Raw genomic sequence first — 26760 nt, 5'->3', positions numbered from 1 at the left:
GGACCACGAGAAGGACACAGGGAGAAGGCAGCCCTCTACCAGTCAAGGAGAGAGACCTCAGAAGAAACCAAACCTGCTAACACCTTGCTCTTGGACGTCTAGCCTCCAGAATTGTGAGAAAACAAATTGCTGTTGTTTAAGCCACTGGTCTGTGGTATCTTGTTATAACAGCCTGAGCACATCAATACAGACATCGTCTATCCTTTCCAGTATCCAACAGGGAAAGCTCCCTAGAAATTCTCTTCTGGCCCCAAGAGGAAAAGCAAAGGAACCAGAAAATCCTGGACAAGTGATAGCTGCTTTAATGGCTCTGACTCTTGATTTTGAAGAAGTGCTGATCCTTTTGTGAGACAAGCGTTTGACTCGGACTCTAAGTGCAACAGTTCACAGATACTTAATTGGGCATCTAGGACACCACCGGACACAAGTTCCGTATCTTTGGGAAGCCTCATGCATTGTAAAGAACACAGGCTTGGAGTCCAAAGCCTCTCTTTGAAATTCCATTTCTGCCACTGTATAGCTGTGTCAACTTGGGTAAGTTACTTAACTTCTCGAATCTTAGTTCTCTCATCTGTAAAATAGCAATAATAATTTCTTGAATAATACTTGTAATTTGTGTGAGGATTAGAAACAGTAACTGTAAAAATTCACCTACTTTTTGGCAGAGGAATTGGTACAATAAATAGTAGCTGTTATAATAATAATTATGATTATTTTAAAACAATCTAGCACTGAGCCTGACACCTGTTAAGGTCCAAAACAAATTAACCGTTACACTCCTCTTTCCTTCAAGTAAGTTACATGTGAGAGTCCAAGGACTTTAAGATATCTGCAATGCAACCTAAACTTTTAGAGCCTTCTCACTTTTATGCGGAAATTTGTTTCATCTGCAAACTGACATTTTGGTTCCTTTTTCCTAATCTTTATACATTTGCTATTTTTCCCTGCTTTACCATTTGCGTTGAACCAGTTACCAGGCATTTTTGTCTTGCTCCTGATTTTAAACAGAATGGTATTTTTAACATTTTGCCATTAAGTATCAAGTTTGTTGTAAGGTTTTTTGCAGCTACTCTTAAACAGGTTCAAGAAATTTGCTTTCTTAGCCACACGTATTTACCATGAATGGTTGTTGGCTTTTATCAAATGTTTTTCCTACATGAAGGTGACCATATTTTTGTTTACTGCAAACTTTAAAATGGTGAATTACAATAATATTTTTTCTGATGTTCAACTCACCTTGCATTTTGGAAAACATCTAACTAGGTCGTAATTTATTATATTTTGTTAATATATTTCTGGATTCAGTTTGTCAACATTTTCATTTAGCATTTCAGATCTATGTTCATGAGTGAAACCGCTGTGTAATTTTTCTTTCTCATCCGTCCTTGTCTAGTTTCAACACCAGGTTTTTACTCATGTTATAAGATAAATTGAGAGGTTATTCCTCTTTTTATGTTATCTGAAAGGAATTACTTGTTCCTTGGATAATCGGCAGAATGCACCCCTAAAATTATTGGAGCTAATGTTTTCTTTGTAGATTTTAAATAATTTGTTCAATTCCTTTAATAGTTACCAGATCATTTAGACTTGTTTTTGTCTCTTCTCAAGTATGTTTTAATATACTATTTTTAAGAAATTTATATATTTCTCCTAATTTTTCTAATTTGATGGCATATCAGTTCTACACACTATTATCTTTTTAATAAATATACATCTGTGGTTTTATTTCTTTTCTCATTCCATTTATTCTTTCTTTCTTCTACTCATCACTTCTGTCAAAAGCTTATCAGTTTTATTAAGCCTTTTAAAATTTTTTTTTTCAACGTTTATTTATTTTTTGGGACAGAGAGAGACAGAGCATGAATGGGGGAGGGGCAGAGAGAGAGAGAGACACAGAATCGGAAACAGGCTCCAGGCTCTGAGCCATCAGCCCAGAGCCTGACGCGGGGCTCGAACTCACGGACCGCAAGATCGTGACCTGGCTGAAGTCGGACGCTTAACCGACTGCGCCACCCAGGCGCCCCTTATTAAGCCTTTTAAAGATATGACATTTGTCTTCTTGCACTAGCAGGAACACATTTGTTCATTGTGGTATTCCCAGAAGCTAGAATCATGTCTGGCATTTCAGTAAGTATTGGTTGAATTAAAAAAACAAAAAAAACACAAACAAACAAAAAAAAAACAATGCATGAAAAAAGCATAAAAAAGAATGTGGATAAGACCAAGTTTTAACAAATTTCTGTAGCAGAAAATAGTAACAACCAAATGCATGGATCTTCTTTTTAAAAAAAGGAAAAGTAAGTAATAGCCTAAGAGAATGTCCTTCAACCCTTGCCTGATTCTGAACCCCTAGAGGGAAATAGAGATCTTTAAAGATCTCAAACTCATAATAACTTCCTTACAAGTCCTAGTGGTTTTAATGAAGGCAGCTTTATCTTAAACAACACAAGATAGGCTCTGGCATTAGAAACTTATGTGAGGTCATAAATTTGCCAATTTTTCTTCAATGCCATACATGTTAGTATTTGATCTTATGACAAAACCAACGAACAAAGAAAAGAAGAGACAAAGAAAAAACCAGACCCTTAAATACAGAGAACAAACTGGTGGTTGCCAGAGGGGAGGTGGGGGAATGGAGTAGGGGTAAAATAGGTGAAGAGGATTCAAAGCACATGCATCCTGATGAGCACTGAGAAATGTGTAGAATTGTTGAATCACTTTATTGTATGCCTGAAACTAGTATAACACTGTTAATTATACTTGATTAAAAAACATCTGATCTTAGGACATGTAGTACTTACTGATGCATCACTATTTTTCATTTTCTTTTTTAAAAAAATTGTTTACTCTTTATTTTTGAGAGAGAGATAGAGAGACAGAGCGTGAGCAGGGGAGGGGCAGAGAGAGAGAGACACATAACTCGAAGCAGGCTCCAGGCTCTGAGCGGTCAGCACAGAGCCTGACGTGGGGCTCGAACTCACGGACGCCGAGATCATGACCTGAGCCGAAGCAGACGCCCAATCGACCGAGCTACCCAGGCGCCCCGCTATTTTTCATTTTCTAAACTGATGTTGCCAATACGCTGGAAATAAAGGGGTCTTGTAAATGCAGAGACGCAGAGGAAATGTTGAAAGGACAGTGCGTTTTGCACGCGTTGCTTAACGCAGTCCTTCAGACACCAGGTTGTCAAATAGAGAAGTGTATGTCGTGGAGGAACTCTCTAGAGATCAGCAATTCTAAACTCTACGTCTTTGCTTCTCTACACCACATTGAGTAAGGAGCCATGAGAAAAGAAATCAGTTTCCTGAACTTAGCCCACAGCTCCCTACATGCTCATTTAGTCTTTGTATTTACTAGGAGTTTTCCGGCCCTAAGCTATCTAAGGATCTGATTGAGAGTGTGACTCCATAACTATACACAAGACAACTTTGGAGGTTAGCTTGAGGATGTGCTGGCCCAAGCCAGTCTCTGTAAATCCTAAAAAAATCCTTATGTCAAATTCTTTTACCATCATTTACAAACTTCTCCCAAAGTAAAATACTGAGAACAAACGTCAGGTAATCAGTCCTTTAGCACTGGCATTAGGACACCAGACTAGAAGTTAAAGGGTCCGTTCTAAAGACAATGCCAGACAACCTGTCAGAGTGACCGCAATGCAGCCATGTGTGAGCACTTCGATTGAGGAAAACAGTCCAGAAGTAGCCCCATCTCTGCTAATAGTCTGAGCCTGGCCGAGGAGGTGGCTGAAATCCCTGAAAAAAAGGCCCAGCTCTCATATAACTCAGGTCCGATGTATAATGCAGGGTAGATATGCATAGGCTGAGGGTGGTAGCTGAACATACTTAGAAGAAAGTATAACGTCCTGAAAAACTTTAAAGATCAAGCGCATTTTAATTTTTATTTATTTTCTAAGTTTAGTTATTTATTTTGAGAGAGCACCAGTGAGGATGGGCAGACAGAGGGAGAGATCATCTCAAGCAGACCCCGTGCTGTCAGCGCAGAGCCCGACGTGGGGCTCAATCTCACGAACCATGTGATCATGACCTGAGTAGAAACCAAGAGTTGGACACTTAACCAATTGAGCCACCCAGGCACCTTAGGGCATTTTTAAGTATACTAAAAGGAATCATTTAAAAAAAATTATAAGTGCAAAAAAAATGATAAAAAAATTGTAAGTGCTAGAGATAAGCGTTCTGTGTTTGGAATGATAGATACATGACACAGTTTTGCATGTTAACATTACAACTCTATGCCAGCACCTGCAACACAAAAGCTGCTCCATTAATGGCTTTAGGTAAGTGGTGTAAAGAGCAGTGGTCTGGAGTCTGAAACCCTGGATTCTAATCCTGACTCTATCATTAACCGGCTATGTTACCTTGTGGTCTGGCCTATGTTACCTTCTTTGGGTCTCAGAGTTTTCCTCTGTGAAACAGAAGATAAACTGAATGGTCGTAAGATGGCTTCCCATTTGAAATGTCTACGTCTCAATTATCGGTGCTACGTGAAGACCAGGTCCCTGGTCTCCAGTGAGAATGTCCTCTCAAGGAATCACAGGGCAGGATCACAAAGGCAAGGAAGGGAATGGGGTTTTCAGCCAACGGAGGCTAGGCTAGTCTAACATGGCTGGAGCACTGTGCTGTAGCAAGATGAGACGGGAGGGGAGAATGTGGCTAAGTCCGAAAATACTCAGAGTGTGAGGGGAAAAGACTTGCAGCTGAAGATGGGCCAGAAGGAGTCAAGCTCATCGTTTGGAAAAATCAAGCCTCTAATATTGTGAATAGCGACATCATCCTGTTTTTACAGGGCAGTGGATTTCCACCCTTGCTTCACACACTTAGTTAAACGTATATATATGCATATTATCCGTTTGTTTGTTTGTTTGTTTGTTTGAAAGTGTATGTATTTATTTTGAGACAGAGAGAGAGACACAAGCAGCTCAGGGGCAGAAAGAGAGGGCAGAGAGAATCCCAAGCATGATCCACGTTGTCAGCACAGAGCCCTAGGCAAGGGCTCTGTCTCCCAAATCGCGAGATCACGACCTGAGCTGAGATCAGAAGTCATATGCTTAACCAACTAAGCCACCCAGACACTGCTCATTCATTAATTTAAAGAGAAGTGCCAGGGGCACCTGGGTGGCTCAGTCTTTTAAGCGTCCGACTTCAGCTCGGGTCATGATCTCACGGTCCGTGAGTTCGAGCCCCGCGTCAGGCTCTGTGCTGACAGCTCAGAGCCTGGAGCCTGCTTCCGATTCTGTGTCTCCCTCTCTCTCTGCCCCTCCCCCACTCGTGCTCTGTCTCTCTCTGTCTCTCAAAAATAAATAAGCATTAAAAAAATAATAAACAAATAAATAGAAGTGCCTGGATCCCGCCACTAGACATCTTGATTCAGTGGAACTGGGGGGAGGACTGACATCAGAATTGTTTTTAACCCCTGTGGTGATGCCATCATCTGAGGAAAATCATTTGTTTGGTGCTTTACAGTTCACGTACCTTTCAGGGATAGACTTCCATCCTCACAGCCAATGTATAAAGTGGGCAGAATAGGTATCATTATCACCATTCCAAATGGGAGAAAATGGAATCTCAAAGAAATTACATTTATCCAATTGACAAGCAGCAGAAATGAAGTTCTCAGCCAATTTCCTGAGTCCAGGGCCAGTGCTTTTTCATGTTTTTTCACTGTTGCTCACCTGCCTAAAATGAAAACAGGGGTTAGAATTTATTCCCCAATCCAAGAAAATATTAGAACCAAGGAGCATGCTATGAGGTTAGCAAAAGGCAAGTTAAGACCTGATGAGAAAGCACTTCTTTGAGTGGAGTTAATACATTCATGGACCTATGAGCCTGAAAATGTGGTAGATGGGCATCACAGGTTCTGATGAGATTTCAATAAACGCATAGATAAAAGATCCACTCTCTTAACTATTGGAGAGCAGCACAGCATCTTCTCATGAATTTGTCCAAGACCAGTGCCAGACTGGCTACATTACGTTACTGACAGTCTACAAATTATAGTCAGATATACTCAGAGCTGACAGTCTTATCTGCTTCATGCTTCTACTGAAAAGTCAATTAACCTTGCCCTCAGAAAGAAGGTAAAGCACAGATAAGTGACAATCTCACAAATCAGCTACAAAATATGAGGATGTGGTTGATACCACTACCGCAAAACAGGGGCCCCTGGGTTCCATCAGGCGAGATAGTTATTACAGTTATTACATGGCTAACATAGGGAAGGAAACTCACATGTATCAGATGCCTGCAGTGTGGGAAGCCTCTATGGGGCCCTTTGCATGTGCTGTGACGTCTAGTCCCCAAGAGAATCCCAAGAGGCTGACATTGTATTATCCCCTTTTCACAGGTGAGGGGAGTCAGGCTCAGAGAGGATAAACACTGTGCTTAAGCTTACAGAGCTTCATACGGCGCAATCAAAATGTGCCTGTCTTCAGAGCTTGCGGTCTTTCCGCTCTGTTTCTCCCACTACCAAGGGCTAGGAAACCTGATGAAACCTAACAAGCAACTAGCAAGAAGACTTGTCCACTATTAGCTGGCTCTGTCTTTAGGAGGCTGCATCTCAGGGGCTGGAGAGCTGCCTAGCTTCCATCATTAGCAGCAGCACCCCTAACACTGGCAGGAAGACAGGGCACCCAACCTGCAGAGTCCGAGCGCATCTGATCCCGAAACTGACATTTAGGATGTTCATCAGGAGGTGGGAGCGTTTCCTTCACGTGGGGAATCCTGCCTCACTTAGTCACCCTGCTGTTGCGCAATAGATAGGGCATGTCCAATAGCATGGCACGCTAACTGTCAAAATAACACGAGTAAGAATGTTGGCAGCCAGATAGCTGCTAAATAATCAAAACTTCGCTGCCTATTACAAAAGCCAGAGCTCACAGAACTTGCTGCTTTAAGTTTTGCAGGGTGCTAAGGGGCGCCTGGGTGGCTCAGTTGAGCGTCCGACTTCGGTTCAAGTCATGATCTCTCAGTCTGTGATTTCGAGCCCGCGTCGGTCTCTGTGCTGACAGCTCAGAGCCTGGAGCCTGCTTTGAGTTCTGTGTCTCCCTCTCTGTCTCTGCCCCTCCCCGCCCCAGCTTACACTCTGCTTTCTCTCTCTCAAAAGTAAATAAACATTAAAAAAATTTTTCTTTAAAAAAAACTAAATAAATGTCAAAAAAATTAAAAATAAATAAAAAATTTTGCAGGGTGCTAAGCTCTAAGGAAACATGTATCATTATACATATCCCTAAACACAACCACAAATGAGAGATGTGTCATTGGTCCAAGGGACTGGGTGCCAAACCTTTAATGCTCTCACCTTAACACTGAGAAGCCACCCATGAAACGCATACTCTCAATAGCACCAATTAATCCTGATCAAGCACCCCAAACACAGTAGACACATAGCGCATCAAATCACACAGAAACCACATCCCTAGTTTCCAATGTTGAAATGGCCTTATTCCCACTTTCTCTGGATTCTTCACCACCTTTCAACACACTTCCCACCAGCAGCCGGTCCTTCTTCTTGAAACATACATCTCGTGTTGTGCCCCTGCTCAAAACCTTCTCACTGTTCTTAGAATAAAGTTAAAGTCAAGACCATAGTCAGCAACCCTCCTTCAGCCTGGTCAAACCCACTAAGCTCTACTTTGTCCTTCTATTATTTCCCTGACCACACCTGCCTGCCTTGGGATTTTATCACAAGCCATGTCCTCACCTGAATCACAACCTTCCTCCCACCTCCAGCCCACCACTTTAACTGGGCTAATTTCTTTTTACCCATCATAGTTCTACCTAAATGTCACTTTTTTGGAATAACCAAATTAGGCGTCCCTGTTGTAATTTCTGACAGCAGCCTATTGTTCCACCTGCAAAGTAATTATAATTGGAATGTAACGACTAAATATGGAGGTCTTTGGTAAAGTGTGTTTTTCCTACCAATGTAAACTCCATAAGAGCTGGAGAAAACAATCATCTTGTTCATTTCTCTTTTCCTGAGTGCCTTCTACATTAATTGTTCATTCAATGTCTATTGAACAAATGAATGAATGTGGTTACCCATTCTCTGACTTTGTTTTCTAATAATCTAAGGATAATCTAAAACAAGTTTCCTTCCAAACTGAGAGCCTGTCCCTGCATGTCAAATTACCGCTCCTGAGTCACAGCATGACCCACTGCACCCGAGCAGATGCTCCCTACCACTGCCATCTTGGGGTCACAGCATCTGCTCTGTGAGAGAATTCTCGTGACACTAACCACAGGCTGAGATATAAGCACAGAGCTCATGTCCTCAGCACAGGACACCACATCATAAGAGGCGAATTCCTTGCCTTACACAAAATTAGCCATTCAATAAATATTTGTTGCATTGGAATCTGAGAGCTGAATAAGACCTATGAAAGAGCCTCACATTTTATCTCAGTTTAGTTCATAATGGAAATATGAGCTATTTAAGAAAACAAGAAAGCAAGAAAGCAGTATTTCAAACCAAAATGTGATTTTTGTAATACGTTGTTTTAAATGTTCATGTTACAAAATTAATGAATGCAAAATTATAAATATGGATTACTCTTTTCTTGTTCCATGTGAAATATTATATATTGGGTTGGCTAACAACTTTTAAGCCATATTTTTGTTGGGGAGATGGATATTTTTTCTTAAATTTGATAATGCCACACATTTGTGCATGGCAGTTCTCAACCAAGAAATCAACAGCCATCCAAGTTAATTTTTGAGTGAAGAGAAAAATAAAGGTGTTTTTATACATGAAAAAAGAAAGGTTTAGTTTAGGATTTCAAATATTGAAACCTGTTGTTCACACGAGTATATGTATCTTTGCCAAAGCATGTTTCATTTGTTGGTTGAGAGAGTATCTTGATCTTAGTTAGATCTACCTCTAACCTTCCAAATCAAAAACAAAACAAAACAGAGCTCTGAGAGCTTTAATCTCTTTTTATGGAGCAAAGAATCCTATTTCTATCCCAGGAATCTAAAGAACAAGAGTAGGATATAAGGTGTGGGCAGTGTTCCAAACAGGCTCCTAGCCCACAGATCTAGCGGTAAGCATGCAAAGTCTACAGATATATCATTGCAGTGCAACCAGAAACAGCACTGAAATGTGGAAATGGCAATTAAGAGCAAAGTGACTACTTTCTTCTTAGTGCATATAATAAAAGTATTTGCCAATCCTGCAGGTAATTGCCAGGTGCTGAAACAATGACATAAGATGACCAGGAAAATGCAAATAAATGAAGGACAGTGCCTACAGGAGTTTAGGAAGTAACCAAGCTGGGTAGATGAGAAACACCAGCACATGAATCTTTATGATGTTCTAGTACCCAGAGATCTAAAGTGTAGATGAAGTGTGAAAAAATAAGATCAGTGGTTGCAACAATTCCAGGGCCAGAATTCATGCAGGAAACCACTGAATATACTGAGGGGGAAAAATATATTAAGGTGCAACAGAAAAAGGTACACATACCCACATGCCCTTGTACACACATACAAACCCATGGAACGCAAATAGGCCAGCAAGTCAGTGATGCGCGACACCTGTGTACAAACCCTCCCTGTTCGGCCTCCTCATCACAGGGAACTCTGCCTCCCTTGTCCTCCCCAGGCAGCAGCCATGCCTGAGTGTCTGCCACTCCAGGAGGGTGGCCAGGAGCCCCCTCTATTGGTATTCATGGATGTATCATCCTTGTTAAGAACCTGCTGACCTCATGCCTGACAGTGTCAGCTGCCAGACCCATCATAATGACAGAAATGATCAACACCTCAGGGTTAGAGACCAGAAAGATATTGATCAAAACTCCTCCTCCTCCTCCTCCTCCTCCTCCTCCTCCTCCTCCTCCTCCTTCTCTCCCTCCATCTCTCTCTCTCTCCCTCTCCCTCTCCCTCTCTCTCTCTCTCTCTCTCTGCCTTCTTCCTTCCCTGTTGGGCACACACATTTGAACACCAGAAGAGTTTCTTTGCCTTTCCTGAACTATGTAGCCCACTACAGTTTCAGGATCTACCGAGGCAAATTCTTAACAAATTCCTTAACTTTCAGCTTGTCTTCCATATAAAATATAAGTCCCTCTCAGGATCAAACAAATTACATTAAGCTTTGTCTGCACCACAGTTTCATTCTACAAGACCATACATCACACCCACTCCAAGCTCATGTCAGTCCAGGTCTCTTTGCTAGGACTTGGACGGCCCTGGGTTTACTTTGGTGGTCATGTCAGAGCTCTTGTGCAGATGAAGAAAAAAATGACCATCAAGGGTGGAGACGGGCATCAACACCCCTAAGAAATCAGAGAACAGGAGAAGCTGAGGTCTTATGCTTACATGAAGCTGGTTTTATCACTCTCAGTATAAACAACTGGTTGCTGCCCAAATTACTAATGGGATTATCTGCCATTCTGCCATTTCGATTCAACACTTTTTAGTTTTAGAGGGTTTTTTTCCAATCTTAAAGATGGACTTAAAAAATGCAGTTTGTCTTAGGACAGACCACAGCTTCATTAAATTATAATTCAATATTTAAGACCCAAAAAGTTCTGATACTGAGATAAGTAGGTCAAGAAACAAATTGTGCTTCCCATTTTTTCCCAGTTGTGGTCAAACTTAGGCCACCATTCATTGTGAGAACTTGGCTGAATTGCTTAACTACACCAAGCTCAATCTGGCCTTCTTTCAAAACTGGAGATTTCAATCTCTTTCCAATGTCACAGGATAATAAAATCTGTTCACTGTATGCATACAGAGCACTAAAGGTAATTTCAGAAAACATAAAACGTGATATTTATCTTAGTCTTTGAAAATCATGCACACAACGAACATGGTAGGAGCATAGTGACCATCTTAGTGCCATAAAAAAATAAAGTGAAAGGCAATGATTACATTTAGAGCAGAAGAGATGAACGTGATGAAGAAAATGTTGGAGAAGGTGTTCTTCATGTGGCATTTTAATTAAATATTTGAATTTCATGAGTTAATCAATGAATATATCCTTATAAGCATAAGATAGATTAAACAATGCAGCATAGTTCATACACTTAGAGCCAGGCAGTCTTGGGGTCAAATTTCAGCACAAATCTGCTGGCCATGTGACCTTGGGCAGGTCTTTATTCTGCGACTCAGTTTCTTCACCTGTCGAATGGCAACTAAATTAGCTTTTGGCAGGTCATAGGTGCCCCACAAATAGTAGTAACACCCCAAAGGATAAAAAGTGTTGATCTTCTGAGAGTGGCTGGGAGGTAGCCATGGCAGGATAGAGGGGGAAGCAAAGGGTCTCAAATGTAGTCACTCGGCAGATCCTTTCCTCATCACCCTTTATTCAATTTCTCACCAAGCATTTATTAAAACCTACTGTGTGATAGGAACCATGCTAAAATACAAGTGCTTGTTTTTAATTAAGGGAGCACCATGTATACACAGATAATAGCAGTGCAATGAGTTAAGTGCCAGAAAGAGGGAGTCGGGGCTGCCCCTCAGAAGAAGTGGCATGAGAGCTGAGCTGTGACTACTGGACAGGAGTTGGTCAGGGCATCACAGACATGAATTAAATTCCAAAGGATAGGGAATGTCCAGTGCTAAGGAGTGGCTGCAGAAAGAGCATGGAGACTGGCATGGACTTACTCACATTTGTAAGTTCTGGACTGAGTGCATTGTCTTGTGCACAATGCGTGCTTGGTAATGCATGTGATCATGAAGAGGCAGGAAAGGAAAGCTGTTCCAGATGTGGGAGTAAGGTGAAAGAGGCAAGAAGGACTAAAAAGACCAAGATGAATATAATGAGGAGCAGAAGAATGAGCTGAGAGAATAAGATCGACTGTGCTCACCCACAGATGGTGGTGGTGTGGAGGGAACACTAGTCGTGGAACCCAGACACTTGCCCCAGGATCCTCATTTAACCATTGGCCATTAACATGGTCTTCAGTAAGTCATCTCCACATCTCTCAATTCCAGCTTCCTCAGCAACAAAGTCAGGGATCTGAACCCACTGAGCTCTGAGATCTCTTCCAGTTCTATTCCATTTAAAAACACCTGTTAACTTACTCAGTGCTGGGCACTATACAATCCATTGGGGAGCCAAAGAGTAATTCGACATTATGCTGGTTTTTCTCCATTTGTTACTCCCTCATTGCCACATCCATCCTGTCCTTTTCCTGCTGCACCCTGTACTGCATGAGTACAACTCCCACTGTACCGCCAGGCACCCTTACCTCTGGTTGTCTATTACTCTCACACAACCCTTGTGGGAGGTTGGAAATGGCAAGAAAAAGGGTGGCGTATTTCTCCTCCTGCTCCCTCCTTACTTCATCTCTGAGGGGTGACTGTGATCACTTTTCTTCACTAGTATAGCTCCTGCCTGGCAGCCCATCTTCCATGGCTCCAGCCTTCTCTGAGAGTCAGAAAAGCTATTTCTCCCCTTGCCTCTCTAGGTCCAGATAAGCCAATGGCTTCTCATGTTTGCTAGTGCCTGAGCACCTCAAATTTCTTTAAACTTGCTTTCAATTGTTCTGCATAGTCTCTTCACCACGATTTCTTCAGTTAAACCATGTGAGTGAAATTCTATTTGCAGTGAGCCCACAAAGCTTAGAGTGCAATTGAGGAGATGGATTATCAATATATCATCTGTCCCATATAAAGCACCATGGGAAAACCAAGGAGGGAGCAGGGCTGCAAAGCTGAAGAAGAGAAGCTCACAGCATGTGTCCATGGAATCAGGGTCCCAGGGTTAGGATGCAGGATCTAACCATGGACACAGACATGGAAGGATGGACTGGAGGGATTTTATCGTTCATGTCGGTACTACTATTATCGTATATTAAGAACAAACTTCCAGATGTACAGCCCAAAGACAAGTAAAATCTGTCATAATGGAATAAACAGCAGCACCGAGCATTTGAACAATTTGACTTTTGCTGTTTTACATCAGTTGACAATTTTTAGAGGATCAGCTGAGTGTGCAAATTCAGAAACTTGAGATACATGCAAGCTCTGTACAAAAAGGCAAATTCTTTGTCTGGAGTGAACAGTTCACCGGGAAACAAAGATTAACCAAACTAACAACTTGTATACCAAATTCAATGCAATTCTTCCTTAACCCTTTGATACTTAACATCATGATTCCCCAGGCTGGGGCAGTTCCCATCTTTCTCCACTGCCACTTATGTTGTCAGAGAAGACAGTAGCTTCCCTTGTGGTCTTCAAGGGACAGATGTTCCACCGCTCTGCTGTTGATATCACCAAGTTATGAGCAGAGTAGGAAGATGGACATTGCATCACAGAGCCAGCTGTAGCAAGCTAGCATGCAAGGAGAGATGGCAGTGTGGAAATGAGGCCTCTGTTCTGCGTCATATTAGAGAGATCAGCTCCAAGACCTTGAGGCCCTGTGACCTTTTCTCACTAGGACAGAATACAGAACCTTCTCAGAAAGCCATGCACTTAAGTGAAATCATAGGTCAAGAAAGAATCAAGACATTGTCTAAGAGAAATGCATTTTATCAAAACCCCCTGATTTTAGATCTTGGGCAGGTTACTTAAACACTCTGAGCCTCAGTTTCTGCATCCATAAACCCGTTAGTAATACTTCATGTGCTCATTGAGAGGATTAAAGGAAATCATGGAAGCAAAGAAGTCTAGGGTGAGGGTGTGCCATGGAATTGGCCTGCAATACGCCGGCTGTTGTATTGTTGGTATTACTCCAATGTACTGGCCTCAGGCAATCTCTTAGAGGGCTAGTTGAGGCTACACCCAAGACATTTGGGATGGTCCAACATGATCCTCATCATTTTCAATCCAGAGAAAATTTGGGTAGCCTCGCGCTTCAGAGGGTTTCAAGGAGTATTTTGAGGGGGCTACATAGTTGCAACTGCCCCCAAAACACCTCCCACCCAGCGGGGCAAGTCCATGGGCTCCCCTCTCATCTAGCTTGAAATTTTCATCAGTAGAGTCACTCTGTGGGGCTAGGACAAATGGGAACAGTAAGCAGGTATCTTTCACTTTCTCTATTAGCTAGCTATCTCTTTTTCTCTGTCTCTCTGTGTCTCTCTACTTGACTCTCTCTCTCTCTCTCTTGCGTGCATGCATGCACACACACACACACACACACACACACACACACACACCATCTACCTACCTGTTTACTTGTTTGTACCAGAAACAACCAAACAGTACTGACTGTACCATAAATTTCACTTTTTCCAGCTGTTTTTGTGCCTTTGATGCTATTGCCAACCCTTGCACACTCACTTGTTCTCAGTACCTTACTCAGCACCCACCTCACGGTTAGTAGACTACCACAGTTCTTATATCTTTGCCACTGAATCCACACTCTCTCCTTCCACTAAGAATTCAGGAAGCTCCCACTCACTACCTTTAGTGTTTCTTCCCTTAAATAGCAGAATGTAGGAGCCTAAGGGAAGCAGAATCACCCAATAGGAAGAAAAAAGAAGAAAGGACTCATAAAGGAAAGATCTAGAGCTTCATGGTGAAATTAAACTGATATACTGGTTTGAACGGTCATTTTAATAAGCTTAATGAATTTGCCACTCCAAAAACAATCCGTAGTGTTAATCTTTATCGCCTGAAACACAAAGTAAAAAAATATATGTTGTGGGAACTTGAAGGGTGAAAGGAGACCCTTGTGGGGAAAGTGTCTTTCATCAATGATACATGCCCTGTCTCGATCATAGGGATTCCCTATTTAACCTCTACATAAAGTTGACCTTACCATATGAAGAGTATTAATAGATATCTAAACCCATTATTCTATAGCTCATGCTAAAAATTTAAATGTATAATTATAAAGTTATACAATGTGAGTCTGATGGGAATTTAAAAGTTTAATATTATAGTCATAATTTCTTGAGTCTAATACCTGTGACTAATTTGTCTTCAATAGCAGCACTGGCCTGGTACATAACAGATATGCAAGAGCAGTTCCTTAGCTGAATGATCCAGCAGAGGAAAAGCCAAAGCACACCTCGGTGTCTTGGGACCCTCAGTCTCCTCCCTTGAACTAGCTGTTACCCGGAAATCCAGTGACCTCGACATAAACAATTGTGCATAATCAATTGCAAGCTGTAGCCTGTTCTGGATAGGAAATTAGACCCATTCCAAAGTCAATGGGGGAAAATCAGACACTCCAAGCAAGATGACCATGGGACTGCATGGAGCCTTCTCTAATTAGGTGAGTGTTAACTATTTAGAGATATTGGGCAAACAATTGGAAATATGAGCTCCCTGAGAACTCAGAAAAGATACCAGCAGATTATGTACCTACTTTGGGGCACCATATGCAAAGTGATATAAGCATAAAGCCTGGAGACAGATAAAATGACACAGGCAGGCCTTGGACATAGAGGAAGAAGAGCTTAAAAAGACAAAGCAGTGGTAGGAGGAAGAGACCAGAGTAGGGCACTTCAGTGGAAAGAGTTTCAAAAAGGGGTAAAGGAGCAGTTACATAAAACACAGCTGAAAAGTCAAGGACAATGAATACTCACAAGGAATGGCAGGATTTATAATATGGAGAATCTCAGGAAGTATCCAGAACTGAATTTGAAATCAAAAGACTTGGGCTCAAGACGTACATAAAGTAATTTCTCTCTACATCATGCTTTCTGCTTACTTCTTATTCCTGCTTCCCTCATCCTGTTAGTAAACATGCCATTTGTTTTGTCCTCTTTGGCTCTTCTTTCTGGCATGACCTTTCAGTTCCTGCCCCTTCTTTATTTTTTAAGTTTATTTTACTCCTTTGAGAGAGACAGAGACAGCGTATGCCATGGAGGGACAGAGAGAGAGAGGGAGAGAGAAAGAATCCCAAGCACACTCCACAATACCAGTGCAGAGCCCAACAGGGAACTCAAACTCATGAACCATGAGATCATGACCTGAGTCGAAACCAAGAGTCAGATGCTTAACCGACTGAGCCACCCAGGTGACCCCGTTAGCATGTATTTAAAAGGGATTACAGGCATAAGAAAAAAGATTGACTTGTCAAGTGTAAGTAGCATCTGACTTTTGCAGTGAAGATTCCACAAAACTCAGAGAGCATGACTTTGTAAGAGGCTTCATTAGCATGTTTGGTTTTTTTTTTTTTTCTAGCAATTCTTTAGCAAGTACTGAAGAAGAGAACACACAGGTTAGAATGGCATGTTTATGAACTAGTATGCTGCCCTCCCCAGAAACTCAAGCATTCTAGAGAAGATATTATCCACTGGACTAAGTTTAAACCACTTAGACTGTAATTCAAAACCCTACCTGATCTGATACCAGCCTATTTCCCCAGCATTCTCTCTCTCTCTAAGCATCCAGTCAATAATCCAACAAACATTTATCAAGCACTTACTCTATTTTGGGCATTGTGTCAATTGTTACACCAAGCAGCCACCAGCCAGTCCTTTTCCATTTAAACATTACCACTCCCACTGCTTTGCTGACCGGGCTCCCCTCATCGAGAGTACCTTTGCCCTTCTCTGCACATATTGAAATCCTTCCATCAGAGGCAGCGTGCTCGGCAGACAGGAGCAGGGGCTTTGCAGTCTGCAAGTGATTTAAATCCAGCTCCACCAACTAGCTATAGCTGTGCGACTTTGGGCAATTTTCTTAGGCTCTTTATGCCCGTTTCCTCCTCCTTCTGTGTTACTGTGTTAATATGATGAGCAAACATGTAAAAAACGCCTAGAATAAGATGTAAAGGTATTTAGAACCATATCGGAAATCTGGTAAGTGTCCAATAAATGTTAAAAAGTGGTAGTGGTGGTAATCATAGTATTATTGAGTATTAGCCCAGAGGAAGATGTGCCTCCTTCATAATGCTTTCCACGATAATCCCAGCTCACAATCCAGACTCACACGGTTCTTATGATATATAGTCTGGCATATGTCTTATATTTTTAAATAGATTAAATTCCCTTTGGATGCAGATTGTTCTACATTTTTTTTTAATGTTTATTTTTGAAAGAGAGAGAAAGAGCAGGAAAGGAGCAGAGAGGGGGGCGGACAGAGGATCCCAAGCAGGTTCCATCCTGACAGCAGAGAGCCCGATGTGGGGCTCAAACTCACAAACCATGAGATCATGACGTGAGCTGAAGTTGGACCCTTAACCGACTGAGCCACCTACGTGCCCCTGTTATATATTTTTATATTTCCCCAACACTCACAAGGACACCCACCACAGTGCCTATTGGTAATAGTAAGGGATACATATATCATATATATAAAGCATATCAGGGGCGCCTGGGTGGCTTGGTCGGTTAAGCGTCCGACTTCGGCTCAGGTCATGATCTCACAGTCCGTGAGTTCGAGCCCCGCGTCGGGCTTTGTGCTGGCAGCTCAGAGCCTGGAGCCTGTTTCAGATTCTGTGTCTCCCTCTCTCTGCCCCTCCCCTGTTCATGCTCTGTCTCTGTCTCAAAAATAGATACACGTTATATATAAAGCATATCATATGTAAGGGATATATACATCATATATATCATATATATAATACATATATATGATATATATAGTGAGCGATATGTATTATATATCATATATATATATATATATATATATATATATATATATAACGTATATATCACTATTACTAGTAGGTAGTGATATATGTTTAATATATATAGGACATATGTACTACATCATTAATATATATAGGATTAATTCAGTGGACTTTAAGGAAAATTCTCTGGATAATGGCAAACCTTAGTTCTTCCATCACCAGGAAATATCAAAGTTTATAACTACCAAAATGGGAGGAAGGTGACTATAGAATCTCCTTTTCAATGGACCTTCAATAATACCTCTGCTTCTTACTAGTCTGTATTGGCTTACTTAGATTCATTCTTGCTAGAGGCTGGGGGACAGACTAAATATTTATAATTCCACCAGTTCATGCCATCATAACACCTTCCCATCATCATGCCTCCAAAATGTGCTTTGTTAAGTGCAGCCTAGCTGGGAGCCAGGCCAGGACCCTGTATCCCTGAACTTCACGCACAGACATGTTGCCAGGACCAGCCAGGGCTGGCCTGTTTCTGGTGAGACAAAGTGCCATCAGCTAAATATGTTGACCAAGCGAAGAAGTGATCCCCACTGCTTCAGAGGTAATCATCAAAGAATGTCAGGAGGAAATGGCCCAAGGGAGCAGAAATGTTTTTGCGCTCTTGTATGGTAGTTTCGCAAGCCAGGGAACAAATGACGAGCTGGAAATAGCACACATTGAGTATTAGTGATAGTACTGGGAAATGCGTTAGTCTGCAAGCTGGACCACATATCTGCCACCCTTGCTTGAGAGGAACCAATTCCTGAAACAGATAAGTTTCCCAGCATGACTAATAATTGAGTGACTATCTTTTTGCCTGCTTTTCCTCTCTTGCTGATGGGAAATGAGGCATTGGTGAGCCCACAGACATGAGGAAGCCCTGCTAATCTAAGACACATCCTCCATGGGGCAAGTGCTCTGGTGCAGAAGTGGACACTGTGCATAGCCCAAGGGGTTCACGGTGGTTCCCACGTCTACAGAACTAAAGGCGATAGACCTAACAGCTCCATTCACTTGTGAGTCCTGTGCCAACTCCTGTGGGAACTGACGATAAAAAATAAAGTGCAGAATTTTGTGAATTCCATGTTTCGTTTTCATAAACTGAACTGCTGCAAGGTTAGTCTTGCAACATCATCACATTCACCCAGCTTCATGTCTGTTTCTCATTGTTTCTCAAGTTTGGTTCTTCAGAACAGTAGTTCCATGAATTATTGATAGGAACACCCGGAAAGAAAGGGTTCAGAGGTCAAATGAGTTTGGGAAACTCATGGAGTGGGAAACTTGAGTGGGAGACAAGGGGGGATATGGTAGTGCCATCCAGTGGCTCCCTGGACCCCGGGCTCACCCATGGGAGTGGGATGCGTGCACACGCAAAGACCACTAGTCAAATTGGTGCTGGGAGAAACTCCAAGAAAGACCCTTCTCTTTGGTGACTTTGGGTGGCCTGCAGGAGCAACCCCCAACCCTCCATACTAAAATGCACTTCCAGTGCCATATGAAATAAATTTAAAAGCTCCCAAAAAACTTTTCTCATATTATTTAGTTAGTTAGTTAGTTAGTTATTTTTGAGAGCATGAGCATGCGAGAGAGAGTACAGGGGAGAGACAGAGAGAGAGGGAGAGAAAGAATCCCAAGAAGGCTCCATGCTGTCAGCTCAGAGCCTGATGTGGGGCTAGAACTCACAAATCGTGAGATCGTGACCTGAACCGAAATCGAGAGTTGGATGTTTAATCGGCTGAGCCATCCAGGTGCCCCAAAAGAAAGCTCCCAATAAACTCTTAAAACTCCTATTTTCCAGGAAAATCCCTGGAATATGGAGCTCTCTAAAAGGCAATCTTAAAAGGAGGTTAAAAATTGCCTGCAAAAGCCTTGCAAAGAACAGCAGCAGATACAATATGATTGCATTGGATGATGGTTCAAGGCCATCACCTACTTTCCTGTTCTAAGGTGTTGTTTATAAACAAGAAGTCAACCTTGAATCTATTGGTTGAGAATGTATACTCATTGATTCCAGACACAACTGCGTTGCAGGTTCCCTTCAGTTGAGCAATAACCCGGGGTATAAAGAATTCATTATCCAGGGAAAGTGCTGACTCTTTTGAATGGTATTGGAACGTGCTCCTTTCCTCTTACCTCTTTAATTATCATTTTAATAACAATCCAGTAGTCAGCCAAACTCCTCTGCTCAGGCAGGCCCAGAATGCACAGAGGGGCTGTGGGAAGGGTGGGGAAGGAGGGGGAAAAGACGAGTTTCTCCCAAATGAATTCATGGCTCTGTTTCTTCATCACACCTCAACATGCTCAATGTCATGAACCAAATTCATCCCAACATTTAAGTCACTTTTGGAGCATTTTTGAGACTTAAGGAAGGGCAGGGACCTTTTCAGGCCACTGGGAACTGTCTGGTGGATTATTGCCACGATGCCAGTGGGCCTGTGCTAACTCACTTGGTTAGTTTAAGCTGAGAATTGGACTGGGAGTTGCAAGAGTCAAGTTACAGTTCTTGCTCTGCCACTACCCAGCTATGCTAAAGGGCAATTTCCTTTACCTCTTGGTGCTTCCATTTTCTAATCTATAAAATGAGGTTTAGACCAGCTGATCTCATGGAAACTTTTGGCTCACATCTAGACACCAGACTATGCTCTATGCAAAAAGGAACCACATCTTTCCTGTTGACTACTGTAAATGCAGCACTGAGTATTCTTGCTAGAACATAACAAGTGCTGAGTATTTTTGTTTTATTAAGGTATAATTGACATACGCTATTGCATTAGTTTCAGGTGTATAACATAGTGACAATACTTAGATCCATTAGGAAATGTTCATCACTAAGTCTGGTTGCTGTGTTTTACAATATGACCTTGTTACAAAATTGTTGGCGATATTCCCTATGTGGTACGTAACATCCTCCTGTCTTATCTCTTTTATAACCAGAAGTTTATAGCTCTTAATTTCCTTCACCTATTTTGTCCTTCTCCCTACCCTCCCCCCACTGGCAACCATCAGTTTTTTCTCTGTACCTGAGAGTGTCTCTGTTTCATTTGCTCATTTGTCTTTTTAGATTCCACATATAAGTGAAATGATATAGTATTTGTCTTTGTGTGTCTGACTTTTCACTTAGTACAATACCCGGTAGGTCCATCCATGTTGTCACAGATGCAACATTTCATTCTTTTTTGTGTTCAACAGAGATAGAGATAGAGAGCTAGAGATACATAAAGGATAGATGTAATCTATAATAATATATTATAGATATAGATAGGTAGATAGATATTATAGATAAAGCACATCTGCTTTATTTATTCATCTATCAACAAGCAACTAGATTGCTTCCATATCTTGGCTACTGTAAATAATGCTGTGATAAACAAAGAGATGTATATGTTTTCTAAAATTAGTGTCTTCATTTTCTTCTAATAAATACCTAGAAGTGGAATTGCTCGATCAAACGGTAAGTTCTACTTTTAATTTTTTGAAGAACCTCCATACTATTGTCTATTCTTGTCCTCTGTCCATTTCTTAATTGAATTGGTTTTTTTATATTGAATTTTATGAATTCTTTATAATTTTGGATATTAAACCCTTGTCAGATATATCATTTGCAAATATCTTCACCCGTTCAGTAAGTTACTTTTCATTTCAATGATGGTTTCTTTCACCCTGAAAAAGCTTTTTATTTTTATTTATTTTTTTAATTTAATGAACATACAGTGCAATATTGGTTTCAGGAGTAGAATTCAGTGATTCATCACTTACATACAACACCCACAACACCCAGTGGTCATCACTACAAGTGCCCTCTTTAATAACTGTCACCCATCTAGCCCACCTCCCACCTACCTCCCTCCATCAACCCTCGGTTTGTTCTCTATTATTAAGAGTCTCTTGTGGTTTGTTTTCCTCTCTTCTCTTCCCCCCCCTCACATATGTTCGTCTATTCTGTTTCTTAAATTCTACATATGAGTGAAATCATACGGTATTTGTCTTTCTTTGACTGACTTATTTTGCTTAGCATAATACACTCTACCTCCATCCTTGTTGTTGCAAATGGCAAAATTTCATTCTTTTTGATGGATGAGTAATATTCCATTGCATATATATATCCCATCTTCTTTATCCATCCATCCACCAGTTGATGTACATTTGAGCTCTCTCCATAGTTTGGCAATTGTTGATAATGTTGCTATATACGTTGGGGTGCATGTACCCCTTCAAAGCTGTATTTTTGTTTCTTTTGGGTAAATATTTAGTAGTGCAATTGCTGGATTGTGGAGTAGTTATATTATTAGTTTTTTAAGGAACCTGCACACTGTTCTCCAGAATGGCTGCATCAGTTTTCATTTCAGTGTTGGCTGCACCAGCAGTGCAAGAAGGTTCCCCTTTGTCTGCATCCTCACCAACATCTGTTGTTTCTTGTGTTGTTTATTTTAGCCATTCTGACAGGTGTGAGGTGATACCTCATTGTGGTTTTGATTTGTATTTCCCTTTTGATGAGTCATGTTGAGCATCTTTTCATGTGTCTGTCAGCCATCAGGATGTCTTCTTTGGAAATGTGTTTATTCATGTCTTCTACCAATTTCTTAACTGGGTTATTTGTGTTTTTGAGTGTTGAGTTCAATAAGTTCTTTATAGATTTTGGATACTAACTTTTTATCTGAAATGTTGTTTGCAAATATCTTCTCTCCATTCCATAGGCTGCCTTTTAGTTTTTTTGGTTGTTTCTTTCATTGTGCAGAAGCTTTTTATCTTGATGAAGTCCCCAAAAGTTTTTTAGTTTGATGTAGTCCCATTTATTTTTGGTTTTGTTGTTCTTGCCTCAAGAGACAGTTACTATATATATATGTATATGATGTCAAAGAGCTTACTGCCTATGTTTTCTTCTAGAAGTTTTATAGTGTCATGTCTTCCACTGAAGTCTTCAATTTATTTTGAGTTCGTTTTTGTATATGGTAGAAGAAAGAGAGCCAGTCTCATTCTTTTGCATATGGCTGTCCAGGTTTCCCAGCACCATTAATCGAAGAGACTCTCTTTTCCCCAGTGTATATTCTTGCCTCCTTTCTCATTTATTTAATTGACCATACAGGCATGAGTTTATCTAGCCCTCTGTTCTGTTCTGTTGATCCGTGTGTCGGTTTTTGTGCCAGTACCATACAGATTTGATTACCACAGCTTTGTAGCATACTTTGAAATCTGGGAGCATTATTCCTTCACCTTTGTTCTTTCTTGAGATTGCTTTGGCTATTCAGGATCTTTGTGGTTCCATTAAAAAGTTTAAGATTATTTTTTCTAGTTCTGTGAAGAATGCTATTGGTATTTTGATAAGGATTACATTGAATCTATAGATTGCTTTGGGGTAAGTATTTGCTGAATGTATGAACACTCAAATAAATAAAATGCTCAGTTCAATCCAAAATAAGCATCTCACTCATAAAAGTCAAGACAATGCTCCTCTTTTCCCTCAATGACTAACATCCCTTTCGTTTTTGTTTCAATTTTCTAGATGATGTCCCAGATTGCCTTCTTGCTAGATGTATATAGCAGGTGCACTGAACACCACTGTCACCTACCAGAGGTAACATAAATCCTCCAAAAGCACTTTTTAAAAGAATCTTGGAATATTCCAACGTGTCAGACTTATTCACTGATGACAGTGTCATTGTGTGGAAAACACCATTAAAATAGACACTGATGGGGTGCCTGGGTGGCTCAGTTGGTTGAGCGTCCTTCTTCAGCTCAGGTCATGATCTCGCAGTTTGTGAGTTCGAGCCCCGCATTGGGCTCAGTGCTGACAGCTCAGAGCCTGGAGCCTGCTTCGGATTCTGTGTCTCCTCTCTCTGCCCATCCCCCGCTTATGCTCTCTCTCTCTCTCTCTCTCTCTCTCTCTCTGTCTCTCAAAAATAAATAAATAAATGTAAAAAATTTTTTAAAAATAGACACTGATGACTTGTGATTAGAGGTTCAGAGCATGAACAATCATTCTACAAAAAACCTGTTACACAAAGGGTCTCACCAGGATAAAAATAGACAGGACTGGCCCAAGGAACATTATAAAGGTCAGGCATTTTTTCATGTATTTCTAAAGTCCCCTTTGTCACCCCTACTTTGAATTCAACAAAGAACTCATCATTTACCGTATTTGCAATTTCAAGCCTTTAATCTCTTATTATGCAATTAAAAACATATGTTAAAGGAATCTCAGACAATAGAAAACAGATGGGGAGATCTTGGCAGGAGGCTTTGGTGGAAGTCAAGGAAGTTTCCCTACCCCTCACGCTCTGTTATACCTAAAACTCACCTCCAACCTAAACTTTTCCTGCAGGAACTTTTCTGTTGCATTGTGTTCCAGTGTTGAAGTGGAATGGGAGGTGGCAGACACTTAACCAATAGGAGCAAGAAGGTATCTGGTCTATTCCCATCTTCCTGCCCCACCTGTCCAAAGTCAGAGTCCAGGGCACACTCTGACTCAGCCCTCTCCCCTTCCTGAAGACAATCTTATTCCTCAAAAGGAGTCATGGCCTGCTTTGATCCTAACCTGGCCCCCAAGGCAACCTCAGTTTCTAGAGGTTCTTGATGACCCAGTTCTTTGGGACTAACCCCAATGTGATATGCTGACTCTATCTTTCTGAACAAGGTCCACGGACTGACCCATATTCTGCAAAGAATGAAAGAGATTTCAAATTAGACCTGCATCATAGTATTGGAAATGCCACAAGAAATTAGAAGGCCAGGAAGCGTGAAGCATTATACTAGGGTACAGAAAATCCCAGCACTGCACACAGCATATTCAAAATCAAGAACAAGAGAACTCTACTGGAGAGTAAAATCTAGGGCCCGAATGTGATTATATGCCTGGTGATGATGGTAACAATGAAAAAGAACATAGCACCAGAAAAAAAGTATTCCTAATGAGACCAATTCTTAACACTGGTTAAACTATAAAATGGAAGAAGACAAGTTTTATTTTTCCTATAAAATCCACACTAAAGTAATCACTGAAATACTAAATGTAACCCAATGTCCATGAAACTATGGCCACTCACCAAAAAAATACAACAGAACTCATATGTATCTTAATATGATCAAATTTATTATAATTGAATTAAGTGACAATACTAAGCTGAACTGCTCAGTCTTCTTAGCTTGTGACTCATGGTGGTCAAATTGCACCTAAAGTAATAAAACACAACAGTGGCTAAGAAACCTTGATACTATTTCATTTGTCTAAATCCAACTCCATATCCATACCCCCAGATATTATATAAAATGTACATTGCTTTATTTTAAATCTCCATCATTTTATGACTTGTTACTATGTTCATATTTTAAAATAAAATAAAATGTATTGCCTGAGAATTTTTGAGGGGTTACAATTTTCTTTGGTATGGGCAGTGTAATGTAGTATTTAAGGAAATAAGCACTGAGGTCAAGTCAGCCTGGGTGTGAATGCCACTTTATATAATGTGTGAACTTGTGCTGAGAAGTTACTATACCTCTGCATGTCAGTGTGCTCTTCTAGAAAATGGTTACCATAATTGCTATGACTGAGTATACCAACCCATGGTACATAAGGGCTGAAGCTCAGAGAATCTCAGAGCTGAATGAGGTCTCCTGTACAATTTTCTGATCATAGTTGTACAGATTATCCCTGCTTATACTGACTTTTTAAAAATCAAAATTTGAGTGATAATGCTAAGGGAAGTATAAATGTGTAATCAGGATATCAGATGCGAGAAGTGTTGACAATGAGGGGAAAAAAAATCATTTAAACTGCTTAACCTATGCTGGTCTGAACATGTGGAGACCAATCCTATTTCTGAAGACTTTAGTCTACCTAGGAGCTCTTTGAATGTCTAAAAAGCTAAGCAGTGTGCTTATTAACATAGGTAAACTCTTATCTGACAGTTATTATAGTTTTTATCCAGTTCTATTTTTTTTTAATTTTTTTTTCAACGTTTTTTATTTATTTTTGGGACAGAGAGAGACAGAGCATGAATGGGGGAGGGGCAGAGGGAGAGGGAGACACAGAATCGGAAGCAGGCTCCAGGCTCTGAGCCATCAGCCCAGAGCCCGACGCGGGGCTCGAACTCACGGACCGCGAGATCGTGACCTGGCTGAAGTCGGACGCTTAACCGACTGCGCCACCCAGGCGCCCCTATCCAGTTCTATTTATGATCACAGCTAATGATTTCAGCTCACAAGACCTGAAAGAATGCATATACCAATCATTTCAAGAAATTTTAAAATGTAAAAAAAATCTATTTTTACATGTGATGAAAATGAGGTTCTGAGATGCTAAATAATGTACTCTAAGGTCATGAAGAAAGTTAGAGGTTTCAGACAAGAGCAAACAAATGCAATGCTATTTTGCAGAACAGTGGGACTATAGCATCAGCTCTGCATGACTTGATGGATTATTATTCCAATCAATGAAATTTGAATCATTACTCTCCTTGAAAAAAACTAGCAACTCTTTAATTTACCCTATGGCAAAGGGTCCTCAGTAACATATCTGGAAGAAAAATAACTAAAGGTCACTCTAAGCAATAAAAAAAAATTAACACAGTAGTAATGAAAATGATGATGATGATGATGATGATGATGACGACGATGATGATGATGATGATGATGATAGAAAAAATAAAGGAATGCTAGTATTTCCTCACACTTTTTCCAAGTGATTTTGTGGAATCTCTTTCACTTAAAATCTCATAAAAAAATAGATAAATACAAAATATAAGATATTCATCTCCCAAGAATGGGAGCTGGAATATTCCACTCAACAGTGAGATCTCACATGCTGTACAAATACAGGAGGAAATCATGGCCACTAATGTGTTTCTCAATTTTGGCAAGTATGCAAGTGTTTTATGGATGTGGTCATCGAAAAGTCATTGTTCATATGAGACCAGAATCCTGTGACCACTACAGTTTTGGTAACAAATCTCTACCAGGACAATACCCCTTGCTGTCCACTTTATGGAAAATGATTGGTTTATGACTACTGAGTCCATACTGAGATAACTTTAGAAGATATTTTTCATACTGGCCTTGCAACAAACTCATACTTTAATAAGCAAGGGCCAGGACCTCAATCTCCCCCAAGATTCTTCTGGCTCCACCAGATGCAATTACAACATATTCATTCAGTAAACATTGATTACGTGCTGATGATTTGTCTAGTACTGTGTTCTAAGCCATCAGAGGTGCCAGGAAATGAAGACATGGCCCCTC

The 26760-nt window shown here is 40.8% G+C and overlaps 2 long non-coding RNA genes across 2 annotated transcripts in view; one reads left to right on the top strand and one right to left on the bottom strand.

Moving 5' to 3' along the window:
• Nucleotides 1-5648, bottom strand: part of LOC124508722 (uncharacterized) — a 79771-nt gene extending 74123 nt beyond the window's left edge. The window contains exon 1 of the long non-coding RNA XR_006961307.1: nucleotides 5490-5648. This is a non-coding gene — a long non-coding RNA (uncharacterized LOC124508722). The remainder of the gene's footprint in view (nucleotides 1-5489) is intronic.
• On the top strand, nucleotides 79-24996 carry LOC124508721 (uncharacterized). Its single transcript, XR_006961306.1, has 4 exons — nucleotides 79-534; nucleotides 14896-15183; nucleotides 23030-23101; nucleotides 23849-24996. It is a non-coding gene; the product is annotated as an uncharacterized LOC124508721 (long non-coding RNA).
• Nucleotides 24997-26760: the final 1764 nt, after the last annotated feature.

Source organism: Lynx rufus, unplaced genomic scaffold (assembly GCF_022079265.1).
Source record: "Lynx rufus isolate CCGP_SWC_20201006 ecotype Redwood Valley unplaced genomic scaffold, mLynRuf1.p SCAF_13, whole genome shotgun sequence".
NCBI classification, from domain to species: Eukaryota; Metazoa; Chordata; class Mammalia; order Carnivora; family Felidae; genus Lynx; species Lynx rufus.
This window is presented reverse-complemented; position numbering and strand designations above follow the sequence as displayed.